Source organism: Malaclemys terrapin, chromosome 1, assembly GCF_027887155.1.
Source record: "Malaclemys terrapin pileata isolate rMalTer1 chromosome 1, rMalTer1.hap1, whole genome shotgun sequence".
In the NCBI taxonomy this organism is placed as follows: Eukaryota; Metazoa; Chordata; order Testudines; family Emydidae; genus Malaclemys; species Malaclemys terrapin.
The window spans coordinates 233,226,333-233,246,065 of NC_071505.1; the positions used below are offsets into that span (position 1 = coordinate 233,226,333).

At 45.0% G+C, this 19,733-nt stretch overlaps 1 long non-coding RNA gene across 1 annotated transcript; it reads right to left on the bottom strand.

Moving 5' to 3' along the window:
* Positions 1-1,381: 1,381 nt before the first annotated feature.
* LOC128830660 (uncharacterized) lies at positions 1,382-15,765 on the bottom strand. The gene is made up of 3 exons (XR_008443636.1): positions 15,631-15,765; positions 8,223-8,445; positions 1,382-1,743 (listed from the first exon to the last, which is right to left on the bottom strand). It is a non-coding gene; the product is annotated as an uncharacterized LOC128830660 (long non-coding RNA).
* Positions 15,766-19,733: the final 3,968 nt, after the last annotated feature.

Sequence of the window (19,733 nt, forward strand, 5' to 3'; positions counted from 1 at the left end):
ATAACCAGAGGTTTTTGTTAACTGGGGAGGCGTTTTTATATTGCAGCTACTTTTGAGAACATTTATGATATTCACATAATTGAGACTTATGGTTAATTGGGGAACAAACAGGCTTTGACTGTGTAGGGCATTTTCCAAGGAAGTAAAATATTAAGAAATAAGATCACTTGGGAAGTTTTAAAAGAATAATTACCCTAACACATCTTGGGTTTAGTTCTCCTATTTTTATCACGCTTTCCTTAGAATGTGATTCATTCTAACCTTATACCTCCACATTTTTTCTCATTTCTCTTATTATTTTTCTGTCTTGCCTTTTCTTTCTTCTCATTCTTGGTTCTCTTTTTCTTTTCACTTCTCCCATTCTCTGTTCAGCCCGCATTGGTCTCTCCCATGTTAAATTTCCTTTTCCCCCTTGCTTTTTCTTTGTGTCCTTTATTCCCCTTGCCATGTCTCTAGAGGTAAGAACTATGTTGCCCATTTCATGAAGGGAGTTAAGGTGGTTTTTAAAAAAGGATTAAAGTAAGAGCTCCATGTAGAGTTGTGAAGGAACAACCAAAGGCACCCTATTGCATTTAGATCAAGATTAGCACTGAGAAGGTAGGCACATTGGAGTGTGCATTGCACATTGGAGTGTCTACTTCTCTTACTCACTGTCCAAGATTCCCAGTATATAGGGGTGCCACTTTCCTGCTCCCCCACACTCCAGAAAATAGAGTAAACTAGCCTAACTTCCAGAAGAAAAGATAATACTAAGGGTCATATTATCATTTCTGATACATACCACACCTAGCCATGTGGATCTACAATAGTGAATTCTGATTTATGTGGTATTAGTAACATAAAATATGCACCATGTGCAAGTTATAATCTGGCTCTGAAAGTGCTGTTGATAGGTACATATAGGTGGAGTTAACTATTGCATCACTACATACCAATCTTACTTCAAATAGGTTATAGCACTTTATTACAGACCTGGTTGCATAACATTGTGATTATCTGAAATGCACTTCACACTACCTATTAGAAAGGGAAAGTCCCCCAGACCTTAGATTTCAATTCAAATTCAGATTATTAACTAATACTGCCATTCTGTGCACTCTTAACCTAAAATGTATTCAATGGCCATCGACTACAGCATTACTTTTACAAACCTTATCAAGAATAAAAAAAATCCCATGACTCCCTCCATGATCATGCCCAAATGCATGTTTTTCTTTTCCTGGCAGTTCTCTCTGTTTTCAGGTCTTTTTTCCCCCATGGCTTTTAAATACCTTTCCAAGGTCTTTCCCTTCTTCGCCCCAATCGTTCTCCCATTTTGCTCTGTGGACTCACCAGCCCAAAGATTTACCCCCAGCCGGGGCTATGAAAAATGCATGTGCTTCAGGGCCTGGTCATGCACCATAGTATTGCTCAGCAACAGGGACCAGATGGGGAACAGAGTACAGATGGTGGTAGCATGGGAGAAAGGCAGAAAAGGCAACACACAGAATCTGCAGGTGGATTATTTAGGTATCCATCTCTAGTTGGCCTCTGTGTTGGACTGCCAATATTCACTGTTACATGCAAAAAGAATGGTTGAAGCTCTGCTTTCTCAGTGTTAATGCTTTCACTTTAAGTTCAACTTTTTCTTCCTTCACTGATGATGGGGTGGTGGTGGTAGAAATGGGTCCTTTACATGCTGACACCAAAATGAAACTCATTCTGAACCCGGACCTCATTCTAGGAAACTAGAAAGGCAGTTTTCTGGCAAAAAACAAAACAAAACAGGAGACATCACTTTCTTTACTAATGCAGAAAAGATTTCCTGCATAAATTCATTTCTACCTACACTGGACTCTTGCTCAGTCAGCAGATTGTACTGTAATAAATCAAGAAATCATCAAAGTCAAAGTCAAAAAGGGTTTTACAAAAGATGACCCAGAATATTAAGCACTTGGAACACTGGCTAGGAGCTTGCGAAGATGCAATAAGTGAGGTGAATTAGCTACTAACAAAAGTGAAATATGTAGAGATCTTGGTAAAAATTCAGAAAAACAGCATGAAAAGCAAAAAATTGAAAATTTATGCATTGCTGTGTGCAGCAATGAAGATAATGATGATCCAGTATTGTTCGCAGACAATTTAATTCCTTTATTACTAAAAATGGTCTTTTTATAAAGGACTTTGAAGTAGACAGATTACAATTAATTATTTTGATAAAAAGCCAAGATCTTTCATCTTCAAAGTGCTCTGCTATCAACATACCCCAGTAATAATGAGGGATGTTCATCACTAGCATCTCTTACATATAATGGGAGCAAAACATGTTTCCTGAGAGCTTGCAAAAGAAACTGTAATGAGAGAAAAGAAATGTTTTGAGATGAGGCTGTTTATAACTAATTTTATTAATATTTTATGAGTAATATGAATACCTAGATACTACATCAACAAATGAATATTTAAAGGAAAGAAATTAGAATGAATTTGTCAATCAAAGATCCAAGAGTACATCTATACTGCAATCAAGGAGTGAGATAGCAGCTCTAGTAGATGCAGCTAGCTCGGGTCCTGGAGTAGTGAAGCCGCGGCAGCACAAATAATTACCCAGAGTTCCGGCCAGGCTTCTACAGCCTCCACGGAAGTGCACACTGCCACAGTTTTACGGTTCCTGGAATCAAGCTAGCTAGATTAAAGCTAGCTCAGGTATGTCTACTCAAGCTCCAATCGCACCCCATGATTGCAGTATTGTCATACCCCAAATCAAATGGGAGACCAGCCACTTGCTGTATATAACCAGGGAGGCAGTTGTTCTCCTTTGTAATATAATAATGTCAACATGTTGTCCATCATGACAAAGGACATCCCAGCTGTGTAAAAACTGACCTGTCTGCGGTCATTCCTTATCATGCTTAGCTACAGCCAAATGACACTGTGCTTTTTTGCTCCCCCAGCCAGGTCCCTGGTACTGTTTATTCTACCTACAGAAGATCCGCAACTCAACCAGCTAGCATCCATCCAGGCTTGGATTCTTTAATAATAATTAACACTTAGAATGATGTGTTAATAATAATGTCAGAAATGTTGCTATCTTAGCACATACTATCAACTATATGAACAAGTACAAATGCAGCCAACAGGAGAGAAAGCTGTTCCTATCCAGAAAGCAATTAATCAGCTATGACTTTGACATCAGTCATGTTACTCTTCTATTTTTTAAGCTGTTGAGTTAAAGTTATGGCATCAGTCTATTCCAAAAAGGTGTTATATTTTATTTCAATATTTATACATTATTCAGCAGGAAAATGTACCAATGCATTAGTAGCCGGGGAAGTACATCTGTTTATATGAATCAGAAATCCTGTTCATTTTTGTTTTGCAGCTCCCATCCTTCTTTAGCATAAGCCTTCTTCTAACCCCTCAACATGTAAACTGTACAAATTTAGGCTAAGATTATCAAAGCAGCCTCAGAGAGTTAGGTACTCAAACCCCATTAATGGGGCTGGGTGCCTAATTCCCTCTGAACTTTTAAAATCCCACCTTTGGGTCTCAGTACTGTGGCTGTAAGTAGCTTTAAGGGAGTCTGACAATAACAGTTGGCTAAGCCCCAGAATTTAGTCTACTGGGTCTAACTTATATCTGACTCTGAATTTATCTTCATTTTTAACAAGAACAGTGGTTAAAGCATTATGCTGAGCAGAGGACAACAATTCTGTTTTGTGGCAAGTTTTCAAAATTTGTTTTCGTTCAAAATTGGAACAAAAGAAACCCTGGCATACCTTTTTATGAAAACATAGTTGTGTTGAAATGCTCATTTACAGATAAAAGCCAGAACGTCTCAGGGTGCATTGGAGAAGGAGGGGGCTGGGATGTGGGAGACCCAGGTTTGAGTTCCTGATCAATTTTTCTGATTCAGACCAGAGTTTTCATTCCAGCTCGCTCTGAATCACGGATTTGAACCAGCATCTCCCACATCCAAGCCTACAGCTCTAACCACCAGAATATAGAATCAAAAAAAGGCTTTTTCCCTCCACCCCTGATGAAAACTTCATATTCCAGTTATATTTCATTTAGTTACAAATGTTTCAACCGACTCTACTGAAGTATTTGAATTATCTTTCTGTCACTAATTCAAAAAATGTACACTATTTTTTTTTCTTTGTACAATCATTGACAGGCTTTATTTTTTTCCAGTAATGAGAATGTTACAAATAAATTATTAATTGAATTTAGTTTCAACAGAATCAGCCCTTTTGACTGCAGGCCCGGTATGGCAATGAAAACAGTTTCTAATGTATCTTTAGAAGTTTTTAAGGAAGTTGGAATGAAGGAGATCGCTTTTCAGCACTTTAAACACTATACAATGCTGTGGTTGCAACAGGACACAGCAAAGGGCAGGGAAAATGAAAGAATCTTGGCTTGTAATTCCATAGGATGAACATACATAAGAAATATTTATCTCCCCATTTTGTTTTTTAGCACGTCTCCCTTAGGAGACATTTCTCTGCGGGGAGCAGGGCTAGGAAGTAATAAGGACCAGGATGTGAACTGATAATATTTCCTTTAAAATCATTTTAAAATCTATTATCCAGCACAACAGAATGTAATTTTTAATGTTCCCTTCTCCCAAGGAACCTTCTTTAAATTAGTAATACAAGCAAATACCAATCCAAGAAGGAAGTGAAATCTTAATAACAGCCGTGACTCCATTAAAAAGGAGAAAATATCATTTAAGAATAAGCAATAAAGTATTCAACAGTTTCAGAAAGTGATCTCAAAGCAGATATTAAAAAACCTAACTCCAAAACCCAGTAGAGATCCTAAATATATGAAGTGCTTTCCCCAAGTAAATAAGAGATCATTGACAAGCTAACTGTTTAGAGTTCACATTGTGGAAATCCTGAACTTTCAGGAACAAATAATTAAAAGGGCTACTTTTCACAGCAAATCTTGCAAAGGGAACAATAACTTTAAAATTTCATACAAAAGGAGTACAAAAATATTTTAAAACATTTTTAATATAATCCTAAAAGAGGAGCCCTTTCGAAGTCAATATTAGAGAGAGATTTTTTTTAGTTAAATCCCTCCAAAAACTAAGATTATGATCTCAGGGATGAAAAAAGTAGAAAACAACCTGAAGGAATCCTCCCTTACTTCTAGCAGGATAGTGGCACCTTTTCCGTCACAGAGAAGAACTAAAAGGACTACAGAATAGGAGGGAGGCAATCAGATCTCACCCCTTCTGGATAGTTGAGAAGATCAGATGCTGTCTGTCAATCTTCCCCCAGTCTTGCTCTGGACCCCACTAGAGTGAGCAGGAAGGACAGGTAACGCAAAGGACAGTGTGGGAGATGCAGGCTAGAGGTCAGGGCCTAGGGCAGATATGCATCATCCTCTCTCCAAGTCCATGAAAGATGCTCAAGAAGCTTTCTGATGGACCCTCTTGTGCTTTGGGAAACATCCCCATTAAAAGTCTGGTGGTGGTTCTGGTTCAATGGCTGGCTGAAAATTCCTTGTCTGAGAGATGGGACAGGACTGCAGGTGGGCAGGAGCCAATACAGAGGGCCTGTGCTTCTGAGATATCCTTACCGCAAGCTCTGGGAGGGGGCTCAGGGTTGGGATGTGGGAGGGGTGTGGGCTCTGGGAGAGAGTTTGGGTGCAGGAGGGGCTCCAGGGTGGGGCAGGGGTTTGGGGTGCTGGCTCCAGGAAGGGGCTCAGGGCTGAAGCAAGGGGGTTGGTGTGTGGGAGGGAGTGAGGGGTGTGGACTCTGGTCGGGTGGCGCTTACCTCTGGGTCGACGGTGCAGTGGGGCTAAGGCAGACTCCCTGCATACCCTGTCCCTGCACCGCTCCCGGAAGCAACTGGCATGTCCCTGCAGCCCCTGGGGGGAAAGGGGTCTCTGTCTGCTGCCCCTGCCTGCAGGCACTGCCCCCATGGCTCTCATTGGCCGCAGTTCCCAGCCAATGGGAGCCGCGGAGTCAGCACTCAGGATGAGGGCAGTGAGTGGAGATCCCCTGCCCCCGGACTGCTTTTTACTCTGAAGGATATTATTTGACCATTAGCTACTAAGTTGTGTGGAATCCATTTCATTATTGGTGAATTTTAATTTAGCAATATTCAAAATTCCTTTTCAAAATAAAGCCAGAGAAACAAATTCCTTGTTTCTGGTTCCATCCACATCTTCTGTAATATCTGTTCTCCAGAGATAATACAACTGTCTCTGTCACAGCTAGCAATTGAGATAGGCTTCTCAACACAACTGTCAGCAGTAAAGATGTCAAGTACAATGAAGACCTTCTACAGCCCGTCCCTTTATTCATACTTATCTGAACTGTCCGGTATTTCTCCTCCCCACTGGCACATAGAGAAATGTCATTTTTATAATATAGAGAAAAGTAATTGGGTTAACTCAGTCCAAAACAACTCTGCCCTCAGTGAAAAATGATACAGGGACTTTTGATGCATAGGAATAATGGAGTTGGCTAAAGGGTTTAATTACACACTGCGGGCTAGATACACTCCTACAGTTGAAGTGCACAAGGAACAGCCCCCGAGAGAATGATCTTTGCGTTCTATGATCCTGGCACAATTAAGAGCAGCCTTCAGCCTTGTTCAGCACACAGTAGGCTCTGCAGGTTGTTAGATGTCAACAGCTACAAGGGGCCAATATACCAATTGGAGTTCAGTGAGGTGTCAGGAAGGTTTGACTATCTGTTCTGGCTGTCTGATACATCAGCAGCAGAAGGCAATGGAAGAGCTGATCTTCTGTCTTTTTGCCATCGGAGGATCCCCCTCTATTGGGTGATGCTCCTGTGGTTGGCTGAACAAGATTTAGGGTCATATTTTGGCAGCAGTGCAGCTAGGGTTGCCAACTTTCTAACTGCACAAAACTGAACACCCCTGCCTTACCCCTGACCCGCCCCTTATCCCCCACTCACTCATGCACCAATCCCTCCATCGCTTGCTCTCACTCACTTTCATGGGGCTGTGGCAAGGGGTTAGGGTGCGGGGAGGGGGGGGGAAGACTCCAGCTGGGGGTGCAGGCTCCGGGGCCAGAAATGAGGGGTTCAGGGTGTGGGAGCGGGCTCAGGGTTGGGGTGCAGGAGGGGCTGATGGCTCTGGATGGGTGTGCGGGCTCTGAGGTGGGGCTGGGGATGAGAGGTTTGGGCTGCAGGAGGGGGCTCAGGGCTGGTGCAGAGAGTTGGGGTGCAGGCTCTGGGAGGGAATTTATGTGTGGGAGGGGATTACGACCTGGAGCAGGGGGTTGGGTTTGGGGTGCGGGTGGGGGGGGCTGACTCCAGCCGGGTGGCGCTTACCTCAGGCAGTTCCTGGTCAGTGGCGCAATAGGGCTAAGGCAGGCTCCCTGCCTGCCCTGACGCCACGCTGCTCCCGAAAGTGGCCGGCATTTCCTGGCCCTTAGGCAGAGGTGCAGCATTGTATGGTGTACACTGCCTGCACCCGCAGATGCTGGTCCCGCAGCTCCCATTGGCCACGGTTCCCGGCCAATGGGAGCTGCAGAGCTGGCGCTCAGGGTGGGGGCAGTGCACGGAGCCTCCCTGGCCGCTTCTGGGAGCCATGTTGAGCCAGGACAGGCAGGAAGCCTGCCTTAGCCACGCTGCACCGCCAACCTGTTTTTTTAACGGACTAGTCAGTGGATGCCCAGCAACCCTAAGTGCAGCATAAAGCAACTGTACTACACACAAGAACCAGGTCTCCTATTATCAGGAGAACTGTAGAAAAGTATTTAGTGGGCAGCATGGTGCCAGCTGATATCATAATGTTACTTTAAAGCACCAGCTAATCCAAATTTGGATCAAGAGACTCCACAATCAAAGTCTTTAAGGAAATTGACAAGCTCTGTCTATCTAGGGTCTTGTACTTCTCTCAAAAGCAGAGGGATGATATCAAGACAAAACTTTGTATAGTGTTTATATACTGTTTATTGTTTCTAAGTTGCTTTTTAAAACTTTAATATGTCAATGAAAATGTTTGCTTGCTGTGGTAAGCAATAAAAGAGCTCCTGTATGGTATAAAATTATATGATTATTACTGTAATTTAGCACATAGTTAATGAAGACTTGAACTGCGGACCCTATTGGATAATAAGGTATCCCTGCTTACATTTGCAAGAAACTGATTTAACTGTAAAGGTTAATCCACTGTCATATAAACATTTGATCTTGCAGAGATCCCATTAACCTTTTCAGAAAGTGAAGATTAGGGATATGTGTATAGCAAAATACTAACCTTTTAAAAGGCTTGAGTATATCTAACAATCTTTTGCATTTAGCCTGGGGACTGAGGTTGAGGGACTGTCCTCAGAAAGAAATCATGCTCAGCAACTCGCAGTGTTTTCTGTCATCACTAGTTTTTTAAAATGCTGTTGCAATTAGCAGTTCTGTGAGATAAAGCCAATTTGAAACTGGGAAATCTGCTTTTCATCTTTGTAGACCTGGGTTGAAATTGTGCCCTGGGGACAAAAGAGAAGTAAAGCTTATTAGGAGTCTCATATTAGTCATCAGTGGACCTTTCTGCATACACATTTCACCTTTCTTCAAAGGATCTCACTGTGATTAACAAACATTAACTAGGCATCGCAGCTCACCGGTTAAATAGGTGAGGCCCGTAGACAGAGTTTTTTCACCCATCTGCAGATGGAATATAGAGTATTAACAATGCAAAGCAACACTGCAACACCCATAGGAACAGCTAGAGGCATACATAGAATCATAGAAGATTAGGGTTGGAAGAGACCTCAGGAGGTCATCTAGTCCAAACCCCTGCTCAAAGCAGGACAGCACCAACTAAATCATCCCAGCCAGGGCTTTGTCAAGCTGGGCCTTAAAAAACTAAGGATGGAGACTCCACCACCTCCCTAGGTAACCCATTCCAGTGCTTCACCCCCTCCTAGTGAAATAGTGTTTCCTAATATCCAACCTAGACCTCCCTCCACTTCAACTTGACACCATTGCTCCTTGTTCTATCATCTGCCACCACTGAGAACAGCCTAGTTCCATCCCCTTTGGAACCCCCCCTTCAGGTAGTTGAAGGCTGTTATCAAATCACCTCTCACTCTTCTCTTCTGAAGATTAAATAATCCCAGTTCCCTCAGCCTCTCCTCATAAGTCATGTGCCCCAGCGCCCTGATCATTTTCATTGCCCTCTGCTGGACTCCCTCCAATTTGTCCACATTCTTTCTGTAGGGGCAGGCCCAAAACTGGACACAATACTCCAGATGTGGGCTCACCAGTGCCAAATAGAGGGGAATAATCACTTCCCTCGATCTGCTGGCAATGCTCCTACTAATGCAGCCCAATATGCCGTTAGCTTTCTTGGCAACAAGGGCATACTGCTGACTCATATCCAGCTTCTCATCCACTGTAATCCCCAGGTCCTTTTCTGCAGAACTGCTGCTTAGCCTGTAGCAGTGCATGGGATTCTTTCGTCCTAAGTGCAGGACTCTGCACTTGTCCTTGTTGAACCTCATCAGATTTCTTTTGGCCCAATCCCTGAACTTGTCTAGGTCACTCTGGACCCTATCTCTACCCTTCAGCGTATCTGCCTCCCCCCAGCTTAGTGTTTTCCGCGAACTTGCTGAGGGTGCAATCCATCCATCATCCAGATCATTAATGAAGATGTTGAACAAAACCGGTCCCTGGACTGACCCCTGGGGCACTCTGCTTGATACTGGCTGCCAATTAGACATCGAGCCATTGATCACTACCCATTGAACCTGACAATCTAGCCAGCTTTCTATCCACCTTATAGTCCATTCATCCAATCCATACTTCTTTAACTTTCTGTCAAGAATACTGTGGGAGTCTGTATCAAAAGCTTTACTAAAGTCAAAATATATCACGTCCACCATTTTCATACATGATTCCTTTTCTTCTTAAAAGAGCTGCTAGTGCGTTTTATCACACAGATGGACCAAAAATCCTACATTGTGTGGTAAAAGCATTTTTGTTATCTTTCCACCTTTGCAGGATCATAGTGAAAAATAAATGTGATGAACAAATATAGCCACAGAGGACAACTCAGATGTTCAATTCAATAAACTAGAAGGTCACACACTGTGTTGCTGCTGCAGGCTGAGCTGTACGACCAATGAGAGAGAGCAGTGTATGAAGCCGCTGCCTATGGTATGTGCAGGAAGCAGCAGGGGGTGTCGCCAGAGATTCCTCTACTTGCAGCCATTTGCTTTGTCTTTTACCCTTCAGTTACTCATTAACCTACCCCTATCTCCTTCCCACTGGGCCCCAGAAGTTCACATCTCTCCCTCATCAGAAACTAGCCCCCAGCTCTTGGTTGGGAATCGTTCTTACTTACACACACACTCGCCTTTCCCCTTCCAGGGTTCATAATTAACAGTCCCTGCTCCCCATCCACACTCCCCTCCTCCCACCACAGACGCCGACTTTTAGTATTCTGGGGTTGCTCTACCCCGAGGCCCTGCCCCACTCCGCCCCTTCCCACCTCCCCTCCACACCCTCCCTGAGGCCCCTGCTTGCCCGCCGCTTGCTGCTGTCTGCCCTCCCCCAAATCCCTTCCCAAGCCACCATCGGCAGCGGCTGCCGATCAGCTCACCACCAGCGGCCCCCAAGCCATCAACCTGTTCTTTGATCTACAGATAATTACCAGAGATGGTTAAAGTAGGTGTGCGTGGTAAGCAGATGCAAGGGGCTCTGTATGTCCCCCATTTCTCCTTTCCAGTTTTCCCTCCAAATCAATAGGGCTTTGCCCATTGATGCCTAGAACATTCCCAGAACTTTTGGAATTGGCATCCTAAGTTATCACATTGCAAACAGACAAAGCCATCAAGCTGAGCATGGGGCCTGTCTTTGCTTGGCCAGAACAATTAGGAAAAAAACTGGGGTGCGCTCATAATCCCTGCTGCAAGCACAGGGAGCCTCTTTACTCTCCCGTGTGGGCTACCTGCATCGCTAGAACCTGCCTGGGTGTGGGAGTGTGAAAAAAGTAGCTGCGACTTTTTCTTGTCTCCCACACTATTAGGGAGAGAGTGGGCAGAGCGATCCCTCTGCCACCCAACACGCCTGCCTGTTTGCCAGAGCTGTACGCTTATGTCTCACTTCTGCAGCTCCCTACAGGCTGACTGACTAGTGGAGTTGGATTTGAATAGATATTTTATGGTTGTTCCTTAATTGCTGTGCCATACGCAGATCCCTGTGTGCTGATTGGTTCATTAGCCATTCATAGCAGAGAGATTTGAATAATGGAAAATATATTCAGTTCCATTTCCCACAACAATGTTTTACAATGTTGCATTTCGTTGTTTGAAATGACACCTCCATAAAAGTTTTATATGGCTTAGCTATTAATGTGTCTGTCTCTGCCATGTGCCCAGGAATAGATTCTTTAGGTTGACATTCTTATACTTTTTTCTTTCCATTACTAATTTATTTGAATTCCCCAACTAATTTAATTTTAATGCAAAAAAAAAATCATGTTGCCTTATGAAGTCAGATTCATCATTTCTGAAGTACTACAATCTACCAGATTAAAACAAAGTGGTAATAGCTGTTAGAGGATTTAATTAAAAACAACAAATCATTGGGTCACCAGTAATAGATGAACCGATAATCCAACTCACTAGATGCTTTATGTATAGTGAGATACAAAGCTAACATTTTAATCACTAAAACGGAACTTATTAGAAACTATGGACCCATATCTCACAGATGATTTGACCCTCTGTTTACAGCGGCCTCTTTTATCCTGTTGTAAGATTATAAACTCTTTGTGTTAGCCACTATATGTTTTGATGTGTTTGTACAGCACCTGGCATGTCATAAGGGCTACCTGAGACAAAAGCTAGCAATCAATCCATCTTTCTTTTGTTTGGCTTATTTTAGAGCACAGTCTTCCAATGTATTAGGTCTGCTTTGTGTCTCTTTGAAATCTAGGGGCTCTTTGGTTAGTTTAGGGCCATTCAGCTGCCAGCATAGAGAATGTGGACAAGAGATAAGAAGGCATGGATGGGGTTGGTTGTCCCTGTGCTTGGGAGAACCTCAGCAACCGGAATGGTCTCTTGGGGCCATTGGCAGCTGGTATAAAGTAGAGCAGCCCTACGGCTGTGTTCTAATTTATGCCTGGGACTGGCACTCAGATGACCTCCTTTCCCCCAGAATAGGGTTGAGTAAAAAAATACTTTTGTGCCCACCTCATGCAGCTGCCTCAAGCCTTCCTCATCTGCAGCGAAGGATCTGGCCTTTGCTGTAGGGTTTAACCGGGCCAAAGAAAATTTAGTTCTGTGAGCCAGCTAATTTTAGTCATGCTCTGCCTTCATTTATAATGTTAACCAACACATATTCAGAATGCTTTTGTGGCTCAAAGACAGAAGCAGGCAAGTGGGAGTTCTTTAGGGAAACTGTTACTACTGATTGTTGTGACCAATGCAAACAACAGTCATTGCTGCTGCTGTGGCAAGCTCCTTTTCAAAATGACTCCTGTTTATCTCTCTGGTATGGCAGCAGGGATGGAAAGATTGTCAACATTTTAAAATTCTAATGGGTTAGTGGGAGATAATAAATATATATATATTAGGTCTTAACTAATATGCGCTTTCCTGAACTATACACTTTACAGTCAGTAATAAAAATTGGCAGCCTCTCACCAAAGATTTAATGAAAGATACTGTAGTCTTCTATTAATAGCATCATTTCTACAAACTGTATCAGAGCACATTGACTAATACATTATGAAGCATTGCCATACATAACAATCTACAGTTAACCACATAAATGCACAAAATACATCTTGTGATTCACTCCGCTTCTTTTTATTTTGTTCAGTCATTTGTTAATTTAAAAAATGCAATAATTTTCAAGGGGCCTCCAATCATTAGTGCATATTAGCAAGCTTCTGCTGTACTTAAATATTTCTCCTTATTTATTTCTTTATTTTAGTTCTGCTCAGTAGAAATAGGATTAGGTAATAGAAAATTAAAATGGAAAATGAGAACAGTTTATAAAAGGAGGCAATAGATTACTGCACATATTCTAATCTTTCAAAAATGGCAGTTGCAGAATATGCTGAAACCTCTGTGAGATGGATTTGTGCCCACTTTATAAATAAATATGTAAAATGTGTGTTTATGAACAAAATAACGACTCGTTCTTGCAATAACTGTGTAAAATATTATATTTGAGATTGGGAAAGCATTTTCATTCTGGGTTGAGCATTTATATCTTGATCTGTGTGAACTGGGTTTTTTTATCCAAACTGAAAAATTGAAAAAAAATTGTTTCGAAAATTGACCCAAACAAAAGTATTTTGGTTTTCTCAGCAGAAAAAAAAAATCTTTCAAACTGTGCCAAAATGCTTCAACCCAAGCTGAAGTAATTTGAGAGCAAATATACCCCACAGGCTCAGAAACCAGAAAAAAAAAAAAAGGAGCCACATACTACTTATTTTCAAAAATCTCCTGATTTGTAAACCAGTCATTTTTTAACACTTGGGGTTGACAATATTAACATCATCCACAAAGGGAGCAGGAAGAAGAGGGAGTGATGGCCCTGCTTCTCTGTACCAGTCAATGGAATGACTCCTTTTGGCCTTAATGGGCTTTGAATCTAGCCCTATATCAGCTGTCATCATGATAAGTCAGTGCAAATAGTTACTCAAATTTTATTGCCGGTTCTTTTTCATGATCCTGTTTTGTTAACAGTACATTTTAGTCTTGTTGCAGGAGAAACAAGGACTTAAAAAAGTAGTGAGAATAAATAATAATTAGGGTCCTACCAAATTCACCATCCATTTTGGTCAATTTCAGTCTCATAAGATTTTAAAAATCATAAATTTCATTATTTCAGCTATTTAAATCTGAAATTTCACAGTGTTTTAATTGTAGAGGTCCTAACCCAAAAAGGAGTTGTGGGGGTCGCAAGGTTATTGTAGGGGGGGCTGCGGTACTGCTACCCTTACTTCTGCCATGCCATGCCATTCTTACTTCTGTGCTGCTGTGATGGCAGCTCTGCCTTCAGAGCTGGGCAGCTGGAGAGTGGCGGCTGCTGGCCAGGAGCCCAGCTCTGAAGGCAGAGCCACCACCAACAGCAGCACAGAAGTAAGGATGACATGGTATGGTATTGCCACCCTTACTTCTGTGCTGCTGCCTGCAGAGCTGGGCCCACAGTTAGCAGCCGCCACTCTCCAGCTGCCCAGCTCTGAAGGCAGCAGCGCAGAAGTAAGTGTGGCATGGTGTGGTGTTGCCACCCTTCTGCACTGCTGCTGGTGGGGCGTTGCCTTCAGAGCTGAGTGCTCGGCCAACAGCCACCATTATCCGGCCGCTCAGCTTTGAAGGCAGTGCAGAAGTAAGGGAGGCAATACCACCTGTAGTGAGTCAGTGTGGCTCCCCTCCTGCCCAGCAGAGGGAGCACTCTTGCAGGCACCTGAGTGGGCGGAGCCACCGCCGCCTGTTCCCGCCCCCCGGAAGTCAAGGGACAGGACAGGAAGTATAAAAGCCGGCCGCCGGAGCTCAGTCAGAGCCCAATCGCTGCAGGGAGCAGACGTGCCGCTGGGAGCTCGCGGCCGGGAGACCTCTGAGACCTGAGACTGTTGCCCTAACTGACCGGACCTGCCCTGAGCCCGCTACGAGGAGGAGCCCCCCCGCACCCGGTATTGGGAGGAGCCGTCGGGCCTGCCTCGCGCCAACTACGAAGGCGAGGAGCCCCCAGAGCCCCTCCGCCCCTGCTGTTATCTGGAGGAGCCGCCCGAGCCCCAGTGGCCGGATTTCCCTGAGGAGCTGCCGGACCTGCCCCCAAGCCCCGGACCAGAGGAACCGATGCTGCTGGACTGGTCCAAACCCGGCGTCACCAACGAGGTAGGCCCTGAGGGGGAACACGGAAGTAGCCCGGGGGTAGCCGACCCCGGTCAGGCTGTAGACACATGTGAGCCGATGTCAGTGTGTTTCGGTCAGGACACCCCACTGACCAGCAGCGACACGAGCCGCTGCTAGGGCCCCGGGCTGGGACGCAGTGGAGTGGGTGGGCCTGTGTCCCCCCCTGCCACCCCACTCTCGGGTGGCAGGTTTCCCCCTCACCCAACGCTCAGGTGTAGGAACCTGGGTCTACCTAACTGATTGTCGCTCAGCCCCTGCACTAGAGGGCCTGAGCCCCGTAACTGGCTGTTGCTCAGCCCCTGCCTGAGGGCCTGGGCCCTGAAGTAACTGTTTATTTGCTCAGCTCCTGCCTGAGGGCCTGCGCCCTGAACTAGCTGATTGTTTTCTCAGCCCTGCCTGAGGGCCTGAGCTCCCAGAACTGTGGGCCACTCAGCCCTGTACCAAAGGGCCTGGGCGTTGACTGTCTGTGCTTATAGTGAGTTGGTGTGGCTCCCCTCCGCCCAGGAGGGTCGAGCCCCGGCACAAACCTACTACACCCCCCTAAAATAATGTTGTAACCCCCCACACACACACACCGCAACTCCCGTTTGGGTCAGGACCCCCCAGTTTGAGAAATGCTGGTCTCCCCCATGAACTCTGTATAGTATAGGGTAAAAGCACACATAAGACCAGATTTCACAGTTGGTGATATGTTTTTTTATGGCCGTGAATTTGGTAGGGCCCTACTGATGATCTATGCCCTGGGTATTAACATGACATAACTTCAAAGTAAAAATGGACAAAAATATTCATTTTTACCTCAAACATACTGTATGATAGTTGAACCACATAAGTTGACAGAAACAAGCAGGAGTCACAAGTCCTCTTTCACTCAGATTGTATGTTAGATATTGGCACCATTTTCATCTCTCCTGATAGCACAGTTATCTTTCCAAAGAGAGGAAGCAATCTGATTTAAAAAAAAAAAAAAAGTGGTGAGTCCTCTGCCATGGACCCTGGTCTTATCACTGTTTGATTTAATTAGCGCTGGTGAGGAAAATTTCAATGTACTCATTTGGAATTTCATTGGCATTTGCCCATTTTTCAATATGGAAACATTCTGCAGAACTGTGTCAATTTTTTACAAAAATTCTGCTGGAAACCAGGCAGGATTCTAATGGAACTCTGCCTGCCAGGTAGCTTTTGGTCAGGAACCTGCCTGTTTCCTGACACTTCGCCCACGTGACAGGATGGGAAGGAACTGAGCGCCTGGGACCCCTAGATCCCAACTCCTCGGCAGTTCAGGTTTTTAGGCTCCTAACTCCTCAGCAGCGGTGTTCATGTTATGGGGAAAAAGTAGGGGGGCCCTGAATGTCAAGTGGCTTGCTTTCATTTAAATACTGGTGAGAAATAAGGGTGCCATAAGACATAAAAGAGGTAGCCCCTAAAAGTACTAAGGGGGCCTGACTTCTCCAAAGCCCCTGTAATTCAAGCATTGCTTGGCAGCCTGCCTAATGGGCTGAAAGGGAGCAAGGACCTTGGAAGCCCTAGGAGTTCCAGGTCCCAAGCTCCCAGATTTAGGATTCCCCAGCAGCCTGGTATTCCATGTTGCCTGGCTCTAGGACAGCCAGCCAGGTGCACTCTCTCAGAGCTGGGGCTCCCAGGAGCCTTGGGTGGAGAATGGTAATTCTGTTTTGAAGAGAATATTCATTCTCTGCCCCGACATGATTGTACGCAGAATTTTGTGTCAGCTTCAGGTAAAGGTCTGCACTATAACTACTGAGTTGAGGGGCATGGTTAAATATGGTAGACCCCCATCACGGTGAAAACACAGCTCAGTTGTATTAGGTCAATGGGACCCAACCCTGTTCTAACTATGTTCTCAATTCATTTTGCTGCCTTGGACTTTATCAGGACTATAGCACAGTTTGGAAAATGGGTTGTAACATGGTTACACTGTGTCTACACTCCAAGCCCATATCACATTAACTGAATAAGAGCATGTCTTGTAATTTGGCCCACTAAGGCAATAGCAACAACAGTACAGATGGCACTTCACTTTGGGGAATTTGTGGAAAGAGGAGCTGTGGCTTGGATATTTTGTCTGCAGGGCTGGCTCTAGGCACCAGAAAAAGAAGCTGGTGCTTGGGGCGGCACATTTTTAGGGGCGGCATGGCCGGCGCCAGAATGCCGCCCCTGTCGCCCCTAAAACTGTGCCCCGGCCGCCCTAGATCACCTCCGCTGCTGCCGCCGCTCGCGCACCAGAGCGTGTGAAACAGCTGAGTCGCACGCCGCTGCTCGCCCTCCCTCCCAGGCTCTCAAACCTGGGAGGGAGGGGGAGATCCTGAGCGGCCGCGGCGCGTGAAACAGCTGATTTGCGCGCCACTGCTCCCCCTCCCTCCCAGACTTGACTTGAGAACCTGGAAGGGAGGGGGAGATCCCGAGCGGCCACAGCATGTGAAACAGCTGATTCATGCGCCGCTGCTCCCCCTCCCTCCCAGGATCTCAAGCCTGGGAGGGAGGGAGAGATCCCGAGTGGCCGCAGCGCGCATGCCGCTTCTCCTCCTCCCTCCTAGGCTTGAGAGCCTGGGGGGAGGAGGCAGGGCTGGGGATTTGGGGAAGGGGTGGAGCTGAAGCGGGGCCGGGGGGTGGGGTAAGAAAAAAACGGGGGGGCGGCCAAAATTGATTTTGCTTGGGGCAGCAAAAATCCTGGAGCCGGCCCTGGGTGCTTGGGGCGGCACATTTTTAGGGGCGCCATTCTGGCACGGGCCATGCCGCCCCTAAAAATGTGCCCCGGCCACCCTAACTCACCTCCACTGGTGCCGCTCGCACGCCACTGCTCCCCCTCCCTCCCAGGCTCTCAAACCCGGGAGGGAGGGGGAGATCCCAAGCGGCCGCGGCGCGCGAATCAGCTGTTTCGCGTGCTGCGGCCGCTTGGGATCTCCCCCTCCCTCCCTCCCTCCTAGGCTTGAGAGCCTGGTGGGAGGAGGCAGGGCTGAGGATTTGGGGAAGGGGCGGAGTTGAGGCGGGGCCGGGGTAAGAAAAAAACGGGGGGGGGGGGCGGCCAAAATTGTTTTTGCTTGGGGCGGCAAAAATCCTAGAGCCAGCCCTGGGGAGGATACCTCTAGAGGTGAGAGGGTAGTTCATCCAGCAGCCTATTTCAGTCTTTGGCCAATTTGCTGAGATTGCCAACAAGGCCTCTCTTCACTGGAGTAATCCAGAATCCCAGACCCTGCATTGCTGCATTTGGTCACTTTCTGCTGCCATCTCCAACAATGTTGTATCTGTGCAGTGTGTGCTTTCTTCATATGCTTCAATGCTATTTCAAGCAAAGTTTTAAAGTCTGGGCTTTTATGTGGTTGTATAATTTTGCATGTACAATTGTGTGTGTGCACACATGTGCACATGCATTTTTGTGCACTATTGTCTGCACATATAAATAATAACGCTATTCACGCAAAAGTCATTTGTATGCACGCACACAGCATAAACACCCTTGCAGTTGTAAATTCTTTTATTTGTGCATGCAGAGAAACTGACAGCATACAAAAACTGTGAGTGCAAGAGAACTGCATACACAAAGCTGCACATGAACAAAGGATCATCTTGTAGCGCCTTTGAAAATTGCACCACAGATGAGTATTGCTGAATGCCAGCTTTGTGTAAGAGTTCTCAGCAGGCACTCAACTCCATATGATTTCCCCTTCAACAGGGCTCCTGGCTTAGATATAATGTGCTGAACCTACTTTTTGTCTTCAGCCCCAATATGAACATGTATTGTACTGTCCTTGTACATTAAGGTCGGGTTACTTAGCTTGGCTTGGCGACTACCCTCCTTTTTCATCTCTTTGAATTTGTCAGGTGTTGTATTAGGGAAAACAGTCACTCTCTAATTATTCATCTTTCATATTACCAATATCCCTTTTGTAATTCTCTGAATATTTGCTGCTGTGGTTTGCCCTCTCTGTCTCCTTCTGCTAACATCTGTTTTCTCACCTGTAGCTGTGTCCATTTTATTCTACATGGGTTCTGACACCACCCTCATCCCCATAGTATCTGAGTGCCTCCCAGTAGTGCATTAAGCAATGTGACCAACATCTGTGTCTATCTTACATTCTCCTTGCACTAAATCCCCATAGCAATTCAGCTCTGTCTCCTCTGTAAGAGAAGAGACAAAGTGAGGTTCTAACAACATCCAAATATACCAGATAAACATAGTGAAGAGCAGGAATGATTTCTTTTATTCCCACTCAGTCTAGTTCAGATGCCTGACTTTCTCCAATACCAAACTCTGCCATCTTTCTTTCTAAGTACAATTCACTCTATTGCTGCTTTACTCCTGCTGGCCTTTCACAGCTAAAGATGGCATACAGTGCTTAAGAAAATATTGAAAGGCAGCAAACCAGGAAGAGCACTGAAATGGTTTGTCCTCTTTGTTTTTTCCAAAATCTATACTTGGCTTAGAGGTTAGTAAAATTCCCACTTCCTGTTCCAGCCGCATGAATGCAGTAGCTTGTCCTACTTCAGGTGCTGCAGGAAATAAATGCTAATATTTTCAGCCTTCTTGGCCTTTCAAGTCATAGAACATGTAATTCTACACTCCTGAAACATTACATTTGGCAAGGTCTATAAGCACCATCACAGCCCATAAACTACAAAAAGGAAAAGAATTTTTTATTGAGCATTATTGGAGGTACTATACATTTAAGGAGGTGCATGAATTTCATAGTTCTGACTTCTTACTACTCAGCATAAATGTGTGTCCATTTTAGAGGATCTCTGCTTTATTTCATTTCTTATAATCATCTTGCATGCCAGGGCTGATGCAAATGTGCTTTCTTTACATTCTTTCTGCAACAACAATTTCTGCAACAGCATATTAGAAAATCCTCTAATCTTGATTTAACACTCCTGTAACTTGG